Source organism: Lampetra fluviatilis, chromosome 63 (genome assembly GCF_964198595.1).
Source record: "Lampetra fluviatilis chromosome 63, kcLamFluv1.1, whole genome shotgun sequence".
Lineage (NCBI taxonomy): Eukaryota > Metazoa > Chordata > Hyperoartia > Petromyzontiformes > Petromyzontidae > Lampetra > Lampetra fluviatilis.
Genome location: NC_136337.1, coordinates 721,616 through 743,443, shown reverse-complemented (window position 1 = coordinate 743,443; position 21,828 = coordinate 721,616). Strand labels below are relative to the sequence as shown.

General features: G+C 53.7%; 1 protein-coding gene across 7 annotated transcripts in view; it reads right to left on the bottom strand.

Moving 5' to 3' along the window:
* Positions 1-19,514, bottom strand: part of LOC144951707 (uncharacterized) — a 37,605-nt gene extending 18,091 nt beyond the window's left edge. For 2 of the 7 annotated variants that reach the window (XM_078882023.1, XM_078882022.1), the window contains exons 1-3: positions 19,343-19,514; positions 1,416-1,478; positions 384-452 (exon numbers count right to left, since the gene is read on the bottom strand). The gene's annotated coding sequence lies outside the window, so the exon portion shown is untranslated. Of the gene's footprint in view, positions 1-383; positions 453-1,415; positions 1,479-19,142; positions 19,319-19,342 lie in introns of those variants that run through there. The other 5 variants (XM_078882025.1, XM_078882024.1, XM_078882026.1 and 2 more) reach the window with 3 other exon arrangements.
* Between the last annotated feature and the right edge of the window lie 2,314 nt (positions 19,515-21,828).

The window sequence follows — 21,828 nt, the reverse complement described above, 5'->3', positions numbered from 1 at the left end:
GTAAAGCCCCCGTCTATCTCCTATTAAAGACCCCGTATATCTCCTACCGGAGGGGTGCGCCATCGATTCCGGCTAAACCTTCATTGGCTACGGCCTCAAGCCACCGGTCGCCACCTCACGCGAGTGAAGACCGTGAGGGTATCCCCCCCACCCTCCACCACCCTCCCCCGTGGCCCCCTCCAGCCCACTCCGATCGCCCATCCTTCATACCGTGAGGCCAAATCTCATATCGGACGCCTTTGTCTGGCAGTTCAGCAACCAGTCTTTTTTTTTAGGGCGATGCATCGGCATGTCAGTTATTCTTTGGATTTTTTTTATTTTCACGATGATTTTCAACAAACCAAGAGTGTGTGTGTGTATGGAATCAGAATCTCCATTCATACCGGATCAATTCGATGAGCTATAACGCTCTTTTTTTCCCCAAGGGTGTCCAGTTCCGGAAGGGTCGCAATCTTGCGAACGGGAAACGGACGAGCGGATCGGTGGAAAGGAAGAACGTGGTGATCACCCGAGGCAGGAAAGAGAAGCAGAGGAGAGACAGAACGGAGAGAGAGAACAGTGAGGGAGAGAGAGGGAACGGTTAGAGAGAAAACAGTGGAGGAAAGAAGGAAGAGAGAGTGACGGTCGGGCATCTCAAAATTTGAACCGGGACGCGGCGGGGGGGGGGGCACGTGATCTCATCCGGACACACGGCGTGGAAGGTCAAGGGAGCGACGGCTCGGGTCCGACCGTTACCGGCACTCTGCGCTGATGCGGTTAAAACAAAGTTATCTGCGCTTCCGCAGATTTCCTCCCACTTGCCACGGCCTGCAGCAGCGCGTGCGTGCCGCGTGCCCTCGACTCTCGCTGCTGGTCGGCTATTTTTAACCAACCCCCCGACTGTCCGACTGCAGCCGACTGCCATTCCCAAAACGGGAGCAGCGGCGGTGGTGGAGGCAGCAGCAGCCGCCATCGCCAGCATGACCGCTACCGCCCCCATCATTACCGCCATCATCATCCTCCTCATCACCAATACCAACACAATTATCACCATTACCACCACCATAATCACCTCCACCACTATCACCATCATCACTACTGTCAGCACTACTCGCATGAGTACTAGCATCATCACAATCACCATCACTGCCGCCATCACCATCACTACCATAATGACCGCAATCACTACCGTCATCATCACACCTGTCAGCATGATTACCATCAGTACTCACGCCATCACTGTCGCCATCACCACCATCACTACCGACAGCACCATCACTACCATAATCACCGCAATCACGTCTGCCACCATCACTACCGCCAGCATGGATCACAATCACCAGAACAATTACCACCATTATAACGATCACCACACCACCACCATCACACACAAACATGACAACATACATCACCACCACGACCATCACCGCACTTACCACTGTGCACCCGAGGCTTCTGTCACTCGGGTAGCGACGTCTGTTTCGGATATCTGCGTTCCTCTGGGGGGGGGGGGGGCATCAAGCAGTGGATGAAGCATGGCTCCCACACACTGCCACTGTCAGGGACGCGCTCGCCCCACCATCCAACGTCGTCACAGATAAGAGGTTATTCTGCTGCATATAGTAAATCTACGCAACCAATGGCTTCAGATTCGGCACTATGCCTAGCACATTATTAATATGATGATCATCTTGCCTTAGGGAGAAACACGTGGGATTTCAATTCTCTTGATTTTCTGTCCAAAATACCATCGGTGTCTTGTGGTCAAATCGAAACACATGGGAGGGGGGGGGGGGGACATTAAAGCTGGCGGAGGCGTTAGAGCGGGTGGTGATGTTAGAGCGGGTGGCGTTAGAGCGGGCGGTGGTGTTAGAGCGGGTGGTGATGTTAGAGCGGGTGGCGTTAGAGCAGGCGGTGGTGTTAGAGCGGGCGGTGGTGTTAGAGTGGGCGGTGGTGTTAGAGCGGGTGGAGGCGTTAGAGCGGGCGGTGTTAGAGCAGGTGGAGGCGTTAGAGTGGGCGGTGGTGTTAGAGCGGGTGGAGGCGTTAGAGTGGGCGGTGTTAGAGCAGGTGGAGGCGTTAGAGTGGGCGGTGGTGTTAGAGCGGGTGGAGGCGTTAGAGCGGGCGGTGGTGTTAGAGCGGGCGGTGGTGTTAGAGCGGGTGGAGGCGTTAGAGCGGGCGGTGGTGTTAGAGCGGGTGGAGGCGTTAGAGCGGGTGGAGGCGTTAGAGCGGGGTGGAGGCGTTAGAGTGGGCGGTGGTGTTAGAGCGGGCGGTGGTGTTAGAGCGGGTGGAGGCGTTAGAGCGGGTGGAGGCGTTAGAGCGGGTGGAGGCGTTAGAGCGGGTGGAGGCGTTAGAGCGGGTGGAGGCGTTAGAGCAGGTGGAGGCGTTAGAGTGGGCGGTGGTGTTAGAGCGGGTGGAGGCGTTAGAGCGGGCGGTGGCGTTAGAGCGGGCGGTGGTGTTAGAGCGGGCGGTGGTGTTAGAGCGGGCGGTGGTGTTAGAGCGGGCGGTGGTGTTAGAGCGGGTGGAGGCGTTAGAGCGGGCGGTGGCGTTAGAGTGGGTGGAGGCGTTAGAGCGGGCGGTGGCGTTAGAGCGGGCGGTGGTGTTAGAGCGGGCGGTGGTGTTAGAGCGGGCGGTGGTGTTAGAGCGGGTGGAGGCGTTAGAGCGGGCGGTGGTGTTAGAGCGGGTGGAGGCGTTAGAGTGGGCGGTGGTGTTAGAGCGGGTGGAGGCGTTAGAGCGGGCGGTGGCGTTAGAGCGGGCGGTGGTGTTAGAGCGGGCGGTGGTGTTAGAGCGGGCGGTGGTGTTAGAGTGGGCGGTGGTGTTAGAGCGGGTGGTGGTGTTAGAGCGGGTGGAGGCGTTGGAGTGGGCGGTGGTGTTAGAGCGGGCGGTGGTGTTAGAGTGGGCGGTGGTGTTAGAGCGGGTGGTGGTGTTAGAGCGGGTGGAGGCGTTAGAGTGGGCGGTGGCGTTAGAGCGGGTGGAGGCGTTAGAGTGGGCGGTGGTGTTAGAGCGGGCGGCGGCGTCATGGCGGGCAGCAGCAACGGTTAGAATTGTCGGCATCGTCCCCCGTCGCCAGCATCGGCATTACCATCACGAACACCATTTGCCGAGTGCAATTTGCTTTGAGGGGGGTGGGGCGATTGGGTGGGTGGGGGAGGTAGCGATGGGGGCGGGGGTCATCGAACCCAACGCAGAGGGCGTCTCGACCCGAAGATGCTCGTGCTGACGCGGCGAGGGGGGAGAGCAATTTGTGTTTCTGGAGTGGAGGCGGAGGAGGAGGCGGTGGGGAGTGGATCACGCGCTGTGCCTGTTGCGAACCCAGCGACCCGCGTTTCGATTCCCGGTCGGTGGCGAGCCGAGAGCCTCAACCTCCCCACCCCCTGGGCTCGGCCCTGGCCGACGACGGACCCGCCCGTGCCGAGACCAGCGTGGTGAAGTATGGACAAACAACAACAACCGCCCCCACCCCACACCAGCAGTTGACGTGGTGTGGAATTGTCCTGCGCATTGGTGGTTTAAAGAGCTTCATAGCTCGCTCCACGCTCACTCCACGCACACGCTCCAAGCTCGTTCCGTGCGCCAAGGCAACAGCGACGGCGTGAACGCACGAGTGCTGGGATGAACGCTGGGGTTACGGTGCACTGGGGGGAGGGGAGGGGGTTTACCGGCGACCTGGTCGACTCTTTAACGTGCTCACCATCGGTGGGAGGGGGCAGGGAAGCAGGGGGGGGGGGGGGGCGGTGTTTAAGGCAAGATGCAGCACGCTTGGTTGTTGCACCGGTTCGCGGTTGGGATCCGGCAGGCCGCCCCATCACCCCCCCCCCCCATTCCGCCTCCCCTCCCTTCCCCCGTCAATAGCAACCGCTGCGCATTCCCCGTATTACAAGATCCCGCGATGGCGTCGTGCACCACCGAGGTCACGGTCCAGATTTTTTTGCCAAATGTAAAGAATTGCTGCACGCCCACCGATTACGCGGTGGGGATTGTACATCGGAAATTGTCGCGTCCCCCTACTGCGAACAACTTGGCAGGACCCCCCCCCAGACCCCCTCCTGAAAGCGAGTTGCGAGACACGGCGAGGCTTTCTTGGGTAAACGAGCAGACTGACCGTAACATTGGCAACGATGACAACGACGATAACACAAAGGGTCCTTTAAACGCATGCTCGCGTGTACGTTCAACTTCTTTCGCCACCGTACGTAGCCAACCACGCGAAACGGATATGCGGTAACCGCAAGAATGAAAATAAAAAAGCGCAATGCGGGTGACGTGGTCGTAGCGGCAAGCAGCAGCAGCAGCACTGTCTCAGCCTCCGGCCACCAGGGGACTGCCAAAAATATACCGCACGGCATTGCCATAGGTCACGCTCTATCCGCCGCCGGACGAGGGGCCCTCGCAAGCTGCCACCGCTCCCCACGGGTCTCGCGATGACAAAACTAAAAAAAAATGTCCACTCATCTGCCCCCCCGCCCCCGCCTCTCTCGATTGCGTCGCTCCGTCTCCACGGTGGTGGTTCCCCTAAAGGCGTGTTCCAAGCCTCTGGCCGCCACTCTCGCCCGTCAGTCTCGGAGCCATCGGCCGCCGTGCCTAGCAGCGACTCGCCCGGCTGCTAACTTTGCCAGTTCGTTCAATCTGGCTTGGATCGTGGAGGTCAGGGGGTGGGGGGGACATGGGGGGGGGCGGTGGCGGGGGGGTTCGGCAAAAAAAACTAAAATAACAAGAGCAGCCGTTTTTTTCGTTCAATTATATTATCGGTGACGTAGACCAAAATAAAACCAAACTAGATAATTCAAGAGCGACCCCAAGATGCACCGAATACCGGCGGTAGTCTTCAATAAGTAACATCGCGAAGTGGCAGTCCTTATAGGAACTGGGGCGCAGTTTTGCGGGGTAGTGTAGGTTTACAGGGACTCCTCTACTTACGAATGAGCTATATTCCAGAGGTCTGTTCGTAAGTCGGTTTGTTTGTAAGTCCCAACTTTACTCCTGTCGATTCCAAACATCTTGTATGGCGTGTACACTAAACACGGGGAATGGCTTTAAAAGTTGTATCATCTCCTGGAGATGTAGACGCCACCGGTTATTTATGTTCTGCAGCTGTAGATGTCACTGGTTATTCACATTCTACAGATGTAGATGCCACTGGTTCTTCACGTTCTGCAGATTTAGATGCCACTGGTTCTTTGCGTTCTGCAGATGTAGATGCCACTGGTTCTTCACGTTCTGCAGATGTAGATGCCACTGGTTCTTCACGTTCTGCAGATGCAGATGCCACTGGTTCTTCACGTTCTGCAGATGCAGATGCCACTGGTTCTTCACGTTCTGCAGATGTAGATGCCACTGGTTCTTCACGTTCTGCAGATGTAGATGCCACTGGTTCTTCACGTTCTGCAGTTGTAGATGCCACTGGTGCTTCACGTTCTGCAGTTGTAGATGCCACTGGTTCTTCATGTTCTGCAGATGTAGATGCCACTGGTTCTTCATGTTCTGCAGATGTAGATGCCACTCGTTCTTCATGTTCTGCAGATGTCGATGCCACTGGTTCTTCACGTTCTGCAGATGTAGATGCCACCACCACCATCTCTTGTGTGGAAGTTGAACAGCTGCAACTAGACATACTGACCAGGTTTGTTCATATCTCTGAAAGTTCATAAGTCGAATGTTTGTAAGTAGAGGAGTCCCCTGTATATAATGCCAATTGTTAAACCGTGACCCTCCACCACCCAGCGACGGAGCCGAATCAAATAAAGTTGTCAAGTCGTGGGGGAAGCGCCCCACCGCGCGATTTGGTTTTTCAGCCAAACTGGAGGAGGAACACTGGAAAAGCCCCGAAGGCAAAGACACCCGAACCAAAACCCGGACACAAGCTTTGATTTGACATTTTTAAAGAAGTATTTTTACTCTTTCTGGCAACAATCCGCGAGGTGTTAAGGTGTCCAAAAGCCCAAACAGACACACCAATAATTGAAAAACATTCTTAAATTTTACAAAAATGCAATATTCTTATGTTTTCATACTTTGATACTGGCAAGAAAAGGGTCCCGTGATACACATGATTATTATTATCATTGTGAGGCATCTTCAACGTCGGCATTAACCACATGAGCTCATGGTAACAACAACAACAACAAAAATGGTCCCGTCGATAAAATTGTCTCAACTCCGAGCTACGAATGGCGTCGGTGTTTGCACTGCACTACATTTGGTGCCGCTCGCCTTGTGGCGTCTCCAGCCCGCTAGCGGGGCCAAAGCCGCAAGCCGCCTCTCCGGTGCAGGACAAATCAATCACTCTCCCAAGGCCGATGCGTGCCTTGCCGACGGCACATTTGTTGAAGTGTTATATCCGTCACTGAGTATGTGTGGCTAATGCTGACTTGATGCCTTGTATCATGGGCATCTTTATTCATTAATTTTAAATAGTTACAATAAAGATTTTAAAAAATCTATTAATTATATGAACCCGCGATTCCTCATGTGAGGGACAAGGCGAACCCCTTGCTCCCCCCAAATATAGAAGTCAGTCAAACTCTGCCTATGAATATTCAAGCTCCGCCTATTAATATTCAAGCTCCGCCTATGAATATCCAAGTTCCGCCTATGAATTGGTGTCTATGTGGCGTCTGAACATGTTAACATCTCCTGCATTATTCTATCTTCTTCTTGAGCCACGTGCAGCAGAAACACCACCACCACCACTACCACCACCACCCCGTGGGGTTGAGCACACGAAAGAGTTTGGGTGTACACCCCGTGCTGTACGCATAGATGAACTTCTTTCGCACCTTATGCAAGTTTACCCCCAACCTTGCTAATCGGAGGTGCGCAGGGGGGAGGGCGGCAGGCGAAGGACAACAAACTGAACGCAGAGAAAGCAGAGAAGGCTGTGCGACGTTGCCCCGCGTTATCGACATCGCGACATGCGTGCAGCGCCACAGCGACCCCCTGAGATGAGACGTGGAGTTGGGGAGCGAGGGGTCGGGGCGGGGGGTCAGGCGAGGGGTGGGAGCGGGGGGGTGGGAGCGGGGGGTGGGAGCGGAGGGTGGGAGCGGGGAGTTGGAGCGGGGGGTGGGAGCGGGGAGTCGGAGCGGGGGGTGGGAGCGGGGGGTGGGAGCGGGGGGTGGGAGCGGGGGGTGGGAGCGGGGGTGGGAGCGGGGGGGTGGGAGCGGGGGGTGGGAGCGGAGGGTGGGAGCGGGGAGTCGGAGCGGGGGTTGGGAGCGGGGGGTGGGAGCGGGGGGTGGGAGCGGGGGGGTGGGAGCGGGGGGTGGGAGCGGGGGTGGGAGCGGGGGGGTGGGAGCGGGGGGTGGGAGCGGAGGGTGGGAGCGGGGAGTCGGAGCGGGGGGTGGGAGCGGGGGGTGGGAGCGGGGGGTCAGGTGGGGGGTCGGGGTGGGGGGATGGGGGGGGGTCGAGCGAAGATCACGGTCAGCCATACCTCGCCTGCCCTCGCCGCATGGACGATTCGCTCTCTGACGATGACGAATAAGAACGGGGTTGTTACCCTTTCTGCCGATAAAACAGGAGTTGTGTTAAGATGCTCAAACACCAAATATAAACCTTTTGCAAGTACTGCATTAACCACACACAGTATTTGTGGTGAACATGCAAACAAAACATCCTCTGGAAATATATGGCGTTATGTTTGAAACGGATTGGCCTACACCAGAGACAGCCTTTCTGGCCTTGTCTCTCACCAGTGTCAGACCGGAGAACTTTGATACTGGAAAAAAGGAACCAAATAGATAATTTCTGCGAGACATCAAGTCTGCATTTAGCACACGTGCTCTGTGTGGTTAATGCAGACTTCATGCCTCACAAAAGGTGTTTGAACATCTTTAACACCTGTTTTATCGTCAAAAAAGAAAAACCTATTATTAATTTTCATCACCTTGGATTCTGGCAAAATTGTCTCACAGGTCCATTCTCTCTGGACGTGGCGAGCGCAGCGGTCTTGTTGCACGACTAACAAAAACCAAAACACAACTCAACACGTCCACAACAACACCATGAGGCCTTAAGAGAATAAATTATGCTGTTCGTGTATACAGTACGGGTAGTACTTGACTTACGAACACCATTTGTTACCGAGGGGCCCGTTCTTAAGTCGAAAGGATCGTAAGTTGGAATGCAAAAGTGTACTCCAGTAGACTCTCCGCGCGAATGATGGGGTGGACGGACGGGTGCAGATAATTCAAAATCGCGAAGAATCCAAAAAGAAACATTTTCCATGAATATCTGTGCCAAAAATGGACGAATGAACGATCGATACGCGTGGTCAGTGATAATAACGCTTTCCTGCTCCTGCCTACTAAGTGGACAGCAGAGATATGCAACTACTGTACTGTAGAGGCGATCGCGTGGATTTCAGATTAACCGGAGCAAGGTATTTGTTCGGTTAAAGCACGTGACTTGTAATTAACATTAACTAGAATAACAATGGAGAACTGTTTTGAGATTACAGTAAACCCTCGGATTGCGAGTAACTTGGTCTGCGAGTGTTTTGCAAGACGAGTAGTACGTATACGCTTTGTTTGCCGAGCGTCACGTGATCACAACTGATATACGAGTGCTTTGATATACGAGTGTTTTGGATTACAAACATGTTTCCAGAACGAATTATGCTCGCAATCCAAGGTTTTACTGTATTCATTTGGGCTTAAGGGAAAATCAACGAGTTGTTAATTAATGTGAACATCTCAGGTGTGTGGTTAATCCGCAAAATCAGATAAACAGTACGCGGATAATCGAGTCTACCGTATATTTAAAAGCACACACACACAAACACTTACTCCCAGCATCAGGCTGACCTACTGCATCTCACGGAGGATCGCTCAGCTGAACAAAATATTTCCGCAGTCGATTTGCAAGTGCGGGTTCGCGTTTTAAGTTAACGTAAAAAATCATATATTTCATGGATGATAGGTTCGTAAGTGTGGGTGGTCTTAAGTCGGGTGCTCGTAAGTCGAGGGCTGCCCGCACTGCGTTCCCTTTGTCATTCGCCAACCTATCCGCGATTCTGGATACCTGCAAATCGCATCGGGAACTTTACGCAACTGCATCGCGTGAGAGAAGGTGATGAGCGATAAAGGGTTGAGAGATACAGTTACGAGATGAAGTTATGAGATCAAGTGATGAGAGATCAAGTTATGAGATAAAGTTACGAGATAAAGTGATGAGAGATAAAGTGATGAGATGAAGTGATGAGATGAAGTGATGATGTAAAGTGATACGAGATAAAGTTATGAGATCAAGTTATGAGAGATTAAGTTATGAGATAAAGTTATGAGATAAAGTGATGAGATATGAAGTTATGAGAGATCGTGTGATGAAATGTAACATTTATTTAATGGGTCTTCCTGACTGCACAATTTTATTTATGCCATGAAGGGCAATTACCCGAAACGTCGCCTTATAGTACAGGGACTCTACTTATGAACGAGTTAGGTTCCAGAGGTTTGTTTGTAAATCGAATTGTTTGCAAGTCCAACTTTACTCCTGTCGATTCCAAACGTGTTGTACGGCATGTACACTAAACACGGGGAATGGCTTTAAAAGTTAGATAATCTCCTGGAGATGCCACTGGTTCTTCACGTTCTGCAGATGTAGATGCCACTGGTTCTTCACGTTCTGCAGATGTAGATGCCACTGGTTCTTCACGTTCTGCAGATGTAGATGCCACTGGTTCTTCACGTTCTGCAGATGTAGATGCCACTGGTTCTTCACGTTCTGCAGATGTAGATGCCACTGGTTCTTCACGTTCTGCAGATGTAGATGCCACTGGTTCTTCATCTTCTGCAGATGTAGATGCCACTGGTTCTTCACGTTCTGCAGATGTAGATGCCACTGGTTCTTCACGTTCTGCAGATGTAGATGCCACTGGTTCTTCACGTTCTGCAGATGTAGATGCCACTGGTTCTTCACGTTCTGCAGATGTAGATGCCACTGGTTCTTCACGTTCTGCAGATGTAGATGCCACTAGTTCTTCACGTTCTGCAGATGTAGATGCCACTGGTTCTTCACGTTCTGCAGATGTAGATGCCACTGGTTCTTCACGTTCTGCAGATGTAGATGCCACTGGTTCTTCATCTTCTGCAGATGTAGATGCCACTGGTTCTTCACGTTCTGCAGATGTAGATGCCACTGGTTCTTCACGTTCTGCAGATGTAGATGCCACTGGTTCTTCACGTTCTGCAGATGTAGATGCCACTGGTTCTTCACGTTCTGCAGATGTAGATGCCACTGGTTCTTCACGTTCTGCAGATGTAGATGTCACTGGTTCTTTGCGTTCTGCAGATGTAGATGCCACTGGTTCTTCACGTTCTGCAGATGTAGATGCCACTGGTTCTTAGCGTTCTGCAGATGTAGATGCCACTGGTTCTTCGCGTTCTGCAGATGTAGATGCCACTGGTTCTTCGTGTTCTGCAGATGTAGATGCCACTGGTTCTTCGCGTTCTGCAGATGTAGATGCCACTGGTTCTTCGCGTTCTGCAGATGTAGATGCCACTGGTTCTTCATGTTCTGCAGATGTAGATGCCACTGGTTCTTCATGTTCTGCAGATGAAGTTGCCACTGGTTCTTCATCTTCTGCAGATGTAGATGCCACTGGTTTTTCACGTTCTGCAGATGTAGATGCCACTGGTTCTTCACGTTCTGCAGATGTAGATGCCACTGGTTCTTCACGTTCTGCAGATGTAGATGCCACTGGTTCTTCACATTCTAGATGTAGATGCCACTGGTTCTTCACGTTCTACAGATGTAGATGCCACTGGTTCTTCACGTTCTACAGATGTAGATGCCACTGGTTCTTCACGTTCTACAGATGTAGATGCGACTGGTTCTTCACGTTCTTCAGATGTAGATGCCACTGGTTCTTCACGTTCTGCAGATGTAGATGCCACTGGTTCTTCACGTGCTGCATATGTAGATGCCACTGGTTCTTCACGTTCTGCAGATGTAGATGCCACTGGTTCTTCACGTTCTGCAGATGTAGATGCGACTGGTTCTTCACGTTCTGCAGATGTAGATGCCACTGGTTCTTCACGTTCTGCAGATGTAGATGCCACTGGTTCTTCACGTGCTGCATATGTAGATGCCACTGGTTCTTCACGTTCTGCAGATGTAGATGCCACTGGTTCTTCACGTTCTGCAGATGTAGATGCCACTGGTTCTTCACGTTCTGCAGATGTAGATGCCACTGGTTCTTCACGTTCTGCAGATGTAGATGCCACTGGTTCTTCACGTTCTACAGATGTAGATGTGACTGGTTCTTTACGTTCTGCAGATGTAGATGCCACTGGTTTTTCACGTTCTGCATATGTAGATACCACTGGTTCTTCATGTTCTGCAGATATAGATGCCACTGGTTCTTCACGTTCTGCAGATGTAGATGCCACTGGTTCTTCACGTTCTGCAGATGTAGATGCCACTGGTTCTTCATCTTCTGCAGATGTAGATGCCACTGGTTCTTCACGTTCTGCAGATGTAGATGCCACTGGTTCTTCACGTTCTGCAGATGTAGATGCCACTGGTTCTTCACGTTCTGCAGATGTAGATGCCACTGGTTCTTCACGTTCTGCAGATGTAGATGCCACTGGTTCTTCACGTTCTGCAGATGTAGATGCCACTGGTTCTTCACGTTCTGCAGATGTAGATGGCACTGGTTCTTCACGTTCTGCAGATGTAGATGCCACTGGTTCTTCATCTTCTGCAGATGTAGATGCCACTGGTTCTTCACGTTCTGCAGATGTAGATGCCACTGGTTCTTCACGTTCTGCAGATGTAGATGCCACTGGTTCTTCACGTTCTGCAGATGTAGATGCCACTGGTTCTTCACGTTCTGCAGATGTAGATGCCACTGGTTCTTCACGTTCTGCAGATGTAGATGCCACTAGTTCTTCACGTTCTGCAGATGTAGATGCCACTGGTTCTTCACGTTCTGCAGATGTAGATGCCACTGGTTCTTCACGTTCTGCAGATGTAGATGCCACTGGTTCTTCATCTTCTGCAGATGTAGATGCCACTGGTTCTTCACGTTCTGCAGATGTAGATGCCACTGGTTCTTCACGTTCTGCAGATGTAGATGCCACTGGTTCTTCACGTTCTGCAGATGTAGATGCCACTGGTTCTTCACGTTCTGCAGATGTAGATGCCACTGGTTCTTCACGTTCTGCAGATGTAGATGCCACTGGTTCTTCACGTTCTGCAGATGTAGATGTCACTGGTTCTTTGCGTTCTGCAGATGTAGATGCCACTGGTTCTTCACGATCTGCAGATGTAGATGCCACTGGTTCTTAGCGTTCTGCAGATGTAGATGCCACTGGTTCTTCGCGTTCTGCAGATGTAGATGCCACTGGTTCTTCGTGTTCTGCAGATGTAGATGCCACTGGTTCTTCGCGTTCTGCAGATGTAGATGCCACTGGTTCTTCATGTTCTGCAGATGTAGATGCCACTGGTTCTTCATGTTCTGCAGATGAAGTTGCCACTGGTTCTTCATCTTCTGCAGATGTAGATGCCACTGGTTTTTCACGTTCTGCAGATGTAGATGCCACTGGTTCTTCACGTTCTGCAGATGTAGATGCCACTGGTTCTTCACGTTCTGCAGATGTAGATGCCACTGGTTCTTCACATTCTAGATGTAGATGCCACTGGTTCTTCACGTTCTACAGATGTAGATGCCACTGGTTCTTCACGTTCTACAGATGTAGATGCCACTGGTTCTTCACGTTCTACAGATGTAGATGCGACTGGTTCTTCACGTTCTTCAGATGTAGATGCCACTGGTTCTTCACGTTCTGCAGATGTAGATGCCACTGGTTCTTCACGTGCTGCATATGTAGATGCCACTGGTTCTTCACGTTCTGCAGATGTAGATGCCACTGGTTCTTCACGTTCTGCAGATGTAGATGCGACTGGTTCTTCACGTTCTGCAGATGTAGATGCCACTGGTTCTTCACGTTCTGCAGATGTAGATGCCACTGGTTCTTCACGTGCTGCATATGTAGATGCCACTGGTTCTTCACGTTCTGCAGATGTAGATGCCAATGGTTCTTCACGTTCTGCAGATGTAGATGCCACTGGTTCTTCACGTTCTGCAGATGTAGATGCCACTGGTTCTTCACGTTCTGCAGATGTAGATGCCACTGGTTCTTCACGTTCTACAGATGTAGATGTGACTGGTTCTTTACGTTCTGCAGATGTAGATGCCACTGGTTTTTCACGTTCTGCATATGTAGATACCACTGGTTCTTCATGTTCTGCAGATATAGATGCCACTGGTTCTTCACGTTCTGCAGATGTAGATGCCACTGGTTCTTCACGTTCTGCAGATGTAGATGCCACTGGTTCTTCACGTTCTGCAGATGTAGATGCCACTGGTTCTTCACGTTCTGCAGATGTAGATGCCACTGGTTCTTCACGTTCTGCAGATGTAGATGCCACTGGTTCTTCACGTTCTGCAGATGTAGATGCCACTGGTTCTTCACGTTCTGCAGATGTAGATGCCACTGGTTCTTCACGTTCTGCAGATGTAGATGCCACTGGTTCTTCACGTTCTGCAGATGTAGATGCCACTGGTTCTTCATGTTCTGCAGATGTAGATGCCACTGGTTCTTCATGTTCTGCAGATGTAGTTGCCACTGGTTCTTCATATTCTGCAGATGTAGATGCCACTGGTTCTTCACGTTCTGCAGATGTAGATGCCACTGGTTCTTCACGTTCTGCAGATGTAGATGCCACTGGTTATTCACATTCTGCAGATGTAGATGTCACTGGTTTTTCACGTTCTGCAGATATAGATGCCACTGGTTCTTCACGTTCTAGATGTAGATGCCATTGGTTCTTCACGTTCTACAGATGTAGATGCCACTGGTTCTTCACGTTCTACAGATGTAGATGCGACTGGTTCTTTACGTTCTGCAGATGTAGATGCCACTGGTTCTTCACGTTCTAGATGTAGATGCCACTGGTTCTTTACGTTCTGCAGATGTAGATGCCACTGGTTCTTCACGTTCTGCAGATATAGATACCACTGGTTCTTCACGTTCTGCAGATGTAGATGCCACTGGTTCTTCATGTTCTACAGATGTAGATGCCACTGGTTCCTCAGGTTCTGCAAATATTGATCCCATTGGTTCTTCATGTTCTGCAAATGTCGATGCCACTGGTTCTTCACGTTCTGCAAATGTAGATGCCACTGGTTCTCTTCATGTTCTGCAGATGTCACCGGTCCACAATGCTTTATAATGTCCACTTTAGTTTCCGCCGTCATAGTGCGCCACCTCTTACGACCACCCTCAACACTTTCACCACTCTTACGCTTCTGAGACATGACGGGGGTTGATGAGGTTCGTGAAAAGCAAAGAGAGAGAACGTCGGAGTGAACCGCACAGCGTCAACGCAACAACAGCAGACAGTGGAGGCGGCCCAAGGCAGAAATGCTGGGAATGCTGGGTAATGAATGGGAATTCTGGGTAATGACACAAACAACCACCACCGCCATCTGTTGTGTGGCGGTTGCACTTACGACTCTCGGTGTCGAACGGGCAACTGGACATACGGACCAAGTTTGTTCGTATCTCTGAAAGTCGAATTTTCGTAAGTAGAGTAGTCTTTGTGTACAGTGAGGGAAAAAAAGTATTTGATCCCCTGCTGATTTTGTACGTTTGCTCACTGATGAAGAAATTATCAGTCTATACTTTTAATGGTAGGTTTATTTCAACAGTGAGAGACAGAATAACAACAACAAAATCCAGAAAAACGCATGTCAAAAATGTTATTAATTGATTTGCATTCTAAAGAGGGAAATAAGTATTTGACCCCTCTGCAAAACATGACTTAGTACTTGGTGGCAAAACCCTTGTTGGCAAGCACAGAGGTCAGACGTTTCTTGTAGTTGGCCACCAGGTTTGCACACATCTCAGGAGGGATTTTGTCCCACTCCTCTTTGCAGATCTTCTCCAAGTCATTAAGGTTTCGAGGCTGACGTTTGGCAACTCGAACCTTCAGCTCCCTCCACATATTTTTTCATGGGATCAAGGTCTGGAGACTGGCTAGGCCACTCCAGGACCTTAATGTGCTTCTTCTTGAGCCACTCCTCTGTTGCCTTGGCCATGTGTTTTGGGCCATTGTCATACTGGAATACCCATCCACGACCCATTTTCAATGCCCTGGCTGAGGGAAGGAGGTTCTCACCCAAGATTTGACAGTACATGGCCCCGTCCATCATCCCTTTGATGCGGTGAAGTTGTCCTGTCCCCTTAGCAAAAAAACACCCCCAAAGCATAATGTTTCCACCTCCATGTTTGACGGTGGGGATGGTATTCTTGGGGTCATAGGCAGCATTCCTCCTCCTCCAAATACGGCGAGTTGAGTTGATGCCAAAGAGCTCCATTTTGGTCTCATCTGACCACAACACTTTCACCCAGTTGTCCTCTGAATCATTCAGATGTTCATTGGCAAACTTCAAACAGGCATGTATATGTGCTTTCTTGAGCAGGGGGACCTTGCGGGCGCTGCAGGATTTCAGTCCTTCACGGCGTAGTGTGTTACCAACTGTTTTCTTTGTGACTATGGTCCCAGCTTCCTTTAGATCATTGACAATATCCTCCCATGTAGTTCTGGGCTGATTCCTCACCGTTCTCATGATCATTGCAACTCCACGAGGCGAGATCTTGCATTGAGCCCCAGGCCGAAGGAGATTGACAGTTCTTTTGTGTTTCTTCCATTTGCGAATAATCGCACCAACTGTTGTCACCTTCTCACCAAGCTGCTTGGCGATGGTCTTGTAGCCCATTCCAGCCTTGTGTAGGTCTACAATCTTGTCCCTGACATCCTTGGAGAGCTCTTTGGTCTTGGCCATGGTGGAGAGTTTGGAATCTGATTGATTGATTGCTTCTGTGAACAGGTGTCTTTTATACAGGTAACAAGCTGAGATTAGGAGCACTCCCTTTAAGAGTGTGCTCCTAATCTCAGCTCGTTACCTGTATAAAAGACACCTGGGAGCCAGAAATCTTTCTGATTGAGAGGGGGTCAAATACTTATTTCCCTCATTAAAATGCAAATCAATTAATAACATTTTTGACATGCGTTTTTCTGGATTTTGTGATTGTTATTCTGTCTCTCACTGTTCAAATAAACCTACCATTAAAATTATAGACTGATCATTTCTTTGTCAGTGGGCAAACGTACAAAATCAGCAGGGGATCAAATACCATTTTCCCTCACTGTATATATTTAATGCCACACAGTGGTGTCATTGATTCACGTGTTGCTGTTGTTCTTGTCATCGTTATGAACCACTATTGCCAACGCTACCAACAACACAGCAGCAGCAGAAAGAAGTTTATCTTACAAGACGCGCTCCCGTGGGCGTCCTTAAGATACGTCTCGTCAGGTGGAATACCCACTGCTGATACGTGGAATCCATCCGTCCACACACATATTCAATGTTTTACGTGCCATTGTATTGCGGGACTTCTGCTACGACTGCGTGGCGTTCTCTCGGTGCGGCATGGGATTGTCCTGCTGTTGATTTTGCTGCCTTGCCCAAGCTTCATAAATCGGAATTTTAACAATAATTTACATTTAGTGACTTTGCTTTGCAATTTTCTCAATTTTGCACTGCTATTGTGGGTTTTTTTTATTCCCCCCTTCTTTATTGTGTTTGCTGTTACAACTTACGGAGCCCGCGGCCCACATTGGAACACCTGTTGAAAAAACAAAAAAAACGTGCTTTGTGGCTTTTCCGATTCCTCTTCATCATGCATTAAGTCTAAATAAAGATCCCCAACTCCGATTCGCAGAGCCCGTGGGGTGTGCGCGCGCGCACAGAAAAGATTAAGACCCGCTACTATTAACCATCAACACTCTCGCACGCTGTTCAATTTCCAACTGCGCAAGCAGAAACGGCGCAGACACAAGACCGACTTCCTCTCCTCTCTCAATCACGAGCGCGTGCGGGGGAAGGTGTTTAAGGCACTTCGGATCGCCCGGCGCGGCAGATGAAAACTTACGACCGGCTGACTCGTTTATTGCCACCAGAAAAAAGACAAAGATCCCCCACGGTGTAGCCTCTAACAGACTGTTGGGGCAAGTGCTGTTAGCGAGCACCTACTGAAGGCCGGCATGGCACACGAGGGGATGGGTGGCCAGCAGCACGCCCGGTCGCCTTTGTCTCCCCCCGTGTCAATGTTTACACACCGCTCCAGGTACTCATTTTAGGCTGAGTCGACCTAGGGGAGGCCCAGGACAGGTTCAGATAATCGTCACCGGTGTTGGCCGTGAGCGGGAATCGAACTCGGGCGGCCGGATTCGTATCTCAGAGCGCTAACCAATACACTACCGCTCCCCATCGCTAGACAACCACCCACCACCCACCCACCTACCCCACCACCACCACCCACCTACCCCCACCACCACCACCCACCTACCCCCACCCACCTATCCCCACCTACCCCCACCTACCCCCACCACCACCACCCACCCATCTACCCCCACCCACCTATCCCCACCTACCCCCACCTACCCCCACCCACTTACCTCCACCCCCCACCCACCAAACACCACCATCCACCCACCCACCCCCAACACCACCATCCACCCACCTACCCACCACCCACCACCCACCTACCCCCACCACCACCCCCCACCCACCTACCCCCACCACCACCACCCACCACCACCATCCACCACCCACCACCACCATCCACCACCCACCACCACCATCCACCCACCTACCCCCACCACCACCACCCACCTACCCCCACCCCCCACCTACCCCCACCCACCTACCCCCACCCACCTACCCCCACCCACCTACCCCCACCACCCACCTACCCCCACCACCCACCTACCCACACCACCCACCCACCTACCCCGACCCACCTACCCACACCACCATACCACCACCCACCTAACCCCACCACCCACCCACCTACCCCGACCCACCTACCCACACCACCACCATACACCCACCTACCCCCACCCACCTACCCCCACTCCCCAACCACCTACCCCCACCCACCCCCACCCCCCAACCACCTACCCCCACCCACCCCCACCCACCCACCTACCCCCCACCCCTCTACCCCCACCACCCACCCTCACCCACCCATCTACCCCCACCACCACCACCCACCTACCCCCACCACCACCACCCACCTAACCCCACCACCACCACCCACCTACCCCCACCACCACCCACCTACCCCCACCACCACCCACCCACCTACCCCCACCACCACCCACCCACCTACCCCCACCCCCACCATACACCCACCTACCCCCACCCACCTACCCCCACCACCACCACCTACCCCCACCCACCTACCCCCACCCACCTACCCCCACCACCAACCCACCCACCTACCCCCACCCCCCCCCTACCACCCACCCACCCATCTACCCCCACCACCACCACCCACCTACCCCCACCACCACCCACCCACCCACCTACCCCCACCACCACCACCCACCCCACCGTCATCGATTGCCCACGACTGCTGCTTCTCTGGCTACACAGCGGGCCCCGCCGTCAGCTTGGCGAAAGCGGCGCTCAATATCGGAGTGACGCACTCCGATATTCCCTGCGCAGGCAAAAGCTGCGAGAGAGACTGGGAGGGGGTGGTGGGGATGTGTGGGGGATGGTGGTGGTGTGTGTGGGGGTGAGGGGGGGAGGTGTGGGGAGCGGTGGCGCAGCGCTTAGCGCGCCGCGAACCCGGCGTAGCCAAGTTCGATTCCCGCTCACGGCTACCAACGCCAAGTGACGATTACCTTGGACCGGTCTAGTGCCCCCCACCGCCCCCCCCCCCCCAAGTCGACTCCGCCTCAAACGAGTACCCGGTGCGGTGCGTAGTAAACATCGCCACTGGGGAGACAAAGGCGGCCGGGCGTGATGCTGGCCACCCGCCCCCCCTACTCGTGTACCGGTGCTGCTCGCTAAAAGCACTTGCCCCAGCAGTTTATGAAGGCTACACTGGGGGGGGGGGATCTTTGTATTTGCAGACTGCCAAGTGGGGTTAGCGAGCACCAATTAAGGTTGGGCACGGCGCACGAGGTGGCCAGCACCACGCACGGCTGGATGCACTCTCCCCAAACACCAACCAGCCACCACCACATTTTACTGACGCGCATTATAACGCCACGGAAACAAGGTAAAAATACTAATTTAAGGCCGAGCCGACCTAGGGGGATTGGGAGAGCGAGGCTCGCCAACCCGCTTCTGATAATCGCCACTGATGTTCGCGGCCCTCCCCTGGTCGGGGTTCGAACGCAGCAGGAAGGAGGCGGTCGCGTTCAGCAACGCCGCCACCGCTGCCCCCCCCTCCCCCTAATGACTGTGGCACGTGGCACAGCGAGCCCCCCACGAGGGAGAGGCACTCACCGGGTTACAGCAGCAGCGGCTGAAGCAGAACAATCCCCGGCGCCTTCCTCCCCTGCACTCCCCACTAAAGCCGCGCACGTGTGAGAGCCTCTCTCTCGCTGTGTCGATGTTCCCCGCACAACCACGGTTACTGTATCGCAGGGAGCGGTGGAGCAGCGGTTAGCGCACTGCGCTACGATACCCGCTCCTCCCCCCTCCCCCCGTCCTCCCCCTCCCCCCGTCCTCCCCCTCCCCCCGTCCTCCCCCTCCCCCGTCCTCCCCCTCCCCCCGTCCTCCCCCTCCCCCCGTCCTCCCCCTCCCCCCGTCCTCCCCCTCCCCCCGTCCCTCCCCCTCCCCCCGTCCTCCCCCTCCCCCCGTCCTCCCCCTCCCCCCGTCCTCCCCCTCCCCCCGTCCTCCCCCTCCCCCCGTCCTCCCCCTCCCCCCGTCCTCCCCCTCCCCCCGTCCTCCCCCTCCCCCCCGTCCTCCCCCTCCCCCCGTCCCCCCCCTCCCCCGTCCTCCCCCTCCCCCCGTCCTCCCCTCCCCCCGTCCTCCCCTCCCCCCGTCCTCCCCCTCCCCCCGTCCTCCCCCTCCCCCCCGTCCTCCCCCTCCCCCCGTCCTCCCCCTCCCCCCGTCCCCCCCCTCCCCCCGTCCCCCCCCTCCCCCCGTCCCCCCCCTCCCCCCGTCCTCCCCCTCCCCCCGTCCTCCCCCTCCCCCCGTCCTCCCCCTCCCCCCGTCCTCCCCCTCCCCCCGCCTCCCCCTCCCCCCGTCCTCCCCCTCCCCCCCCGTCCTCCCCTCCCCCCCCGTCCTCCCCCTCCCCCCGTCCTCCCCCTCCCCCCGTCCCTCCCCCTCCCCCCGTCCTCCCCCTCCCCCCCGTCCTTCCCCACCTCCTCTCCCCATTCCCCGCCCGCCGAGTTCGACTCCCGATCTGCGACTCGATCGGAACCGGGAATCTGGATCCACCCCCCACCGACTCGGCCTCCAATGAGTAACCACGTGGGTGCCGCTGTTGTTTCACGACAGGCAATGTGGGAGGTGGTGGTGGGAGATACAAAGGCGGCCGGGCGATTAGCCATTGCGACACACTCGTGCGCCTCGCCTTACCTGCGGCGGTGTTCGCTCACAGCGAGCAGCGAACCCAACAGGCGCTCCGCCTATTGAGGAGTGCTGGGGGGGGGTAGAGCGGTGGTGCAGTGATTAGCGCACTGCAGGGGAAAGCCTCACGGTTCGATTCTCGGACCCCCCCCCATTCCCACAATATCAGTGCTACTGCGCTCCCCAGGGTAGACTCAGCCTAAAATAGTACTCGGTGCGGTGTGTAAACAACAGCACCGGGCAAGACATACACGGGCGTTAATAGGAGCTCGCAAACATCATTCCACCCCACATATACAATACGCCTATCTGTTTTTTTTTGTGCACTAAAATATATTGCATCTACACACACACAGCAAGGTAGACAAATAGAGCGTGTGTCTATACCATAGTGTTTACATTCGCAATGCTGCATGAGGGGCTTCAGCCATAGCGTGACAGTCATGGGGGGGGGGGGGGGATTTGACCATACTTCACCAGGCGGGCGAGTGCTGGGTTGGCTGAAGGGTGCTGAGTGGGTGTGGGTGTGTGGATGTGGGTGGTGCATCAGCCAGACATCTCAGTCATCTCAATCAGTCAACCCGTGGCACCTGGTTCTGCCCCGTGACCTGCCAGCGGGCGTTCGACACTTAACGTGGCCTCAAGGTGCACATAGCCTGGCACAAGCGTCATGGTGACGTCAACGCCACTTAGTGGCGAATGGCGGTTGTTGTTGTGTAATAAAGGTCGTGGAGGCGACTTCTAGAATCCGGTCTTTATTTGTCTTTCTTTACAACACTCCTTCACGCTGCTGACAGACAGCGTGAGAGGGATAGAGAGACGCGCAGCCACGTGGCAGCCTGGATCCCCGCTCTCGCATGGCCTCTCCCTCTGTTCGTTCCAGTTCTGACCACGTGTTGTTCGTCTCCACTCCTATTTAATACCCGGGTCACGTGGTACCTTTCCACCTATCCTGGTTAGCCTCTATGGAATCTTCCAGACTCCATCGTAGGCTCCCGGGACCACGCCCCTGACTCGTCTCCCCATTGGCTGTGGCTAAAGCCAGCAGAACCAATTCTCTACTTACAGCTGTCACCTTCCCATTACGTCAGGGCCACGCCCCTAGGCTTCCCCCCATTGGCTATGGACCAGGACCGGCAGAGCCAATCATCGTGACGAGTTGTGATCCGTCAGCGACCCGGATATATCCTCACATTACAGTTGTATGTGGGTGAGTGGATCTGGGTGGATGTGGGTGGGTGAGTGTGGGTGGGTGTGGGTTGGTGGGTGGATGTGGGTGAGTGGATCTATGTGGGTGAGTGGATCTGGGTGGGTGTGGGTGGGTGGGTGGATCTGGGTGGATGTGGGTGTGGGGAGACAACCAAGTCCAATTCAGAAATCACCGCCTGATATTAGCCGTGACCGGGGGATTCGAA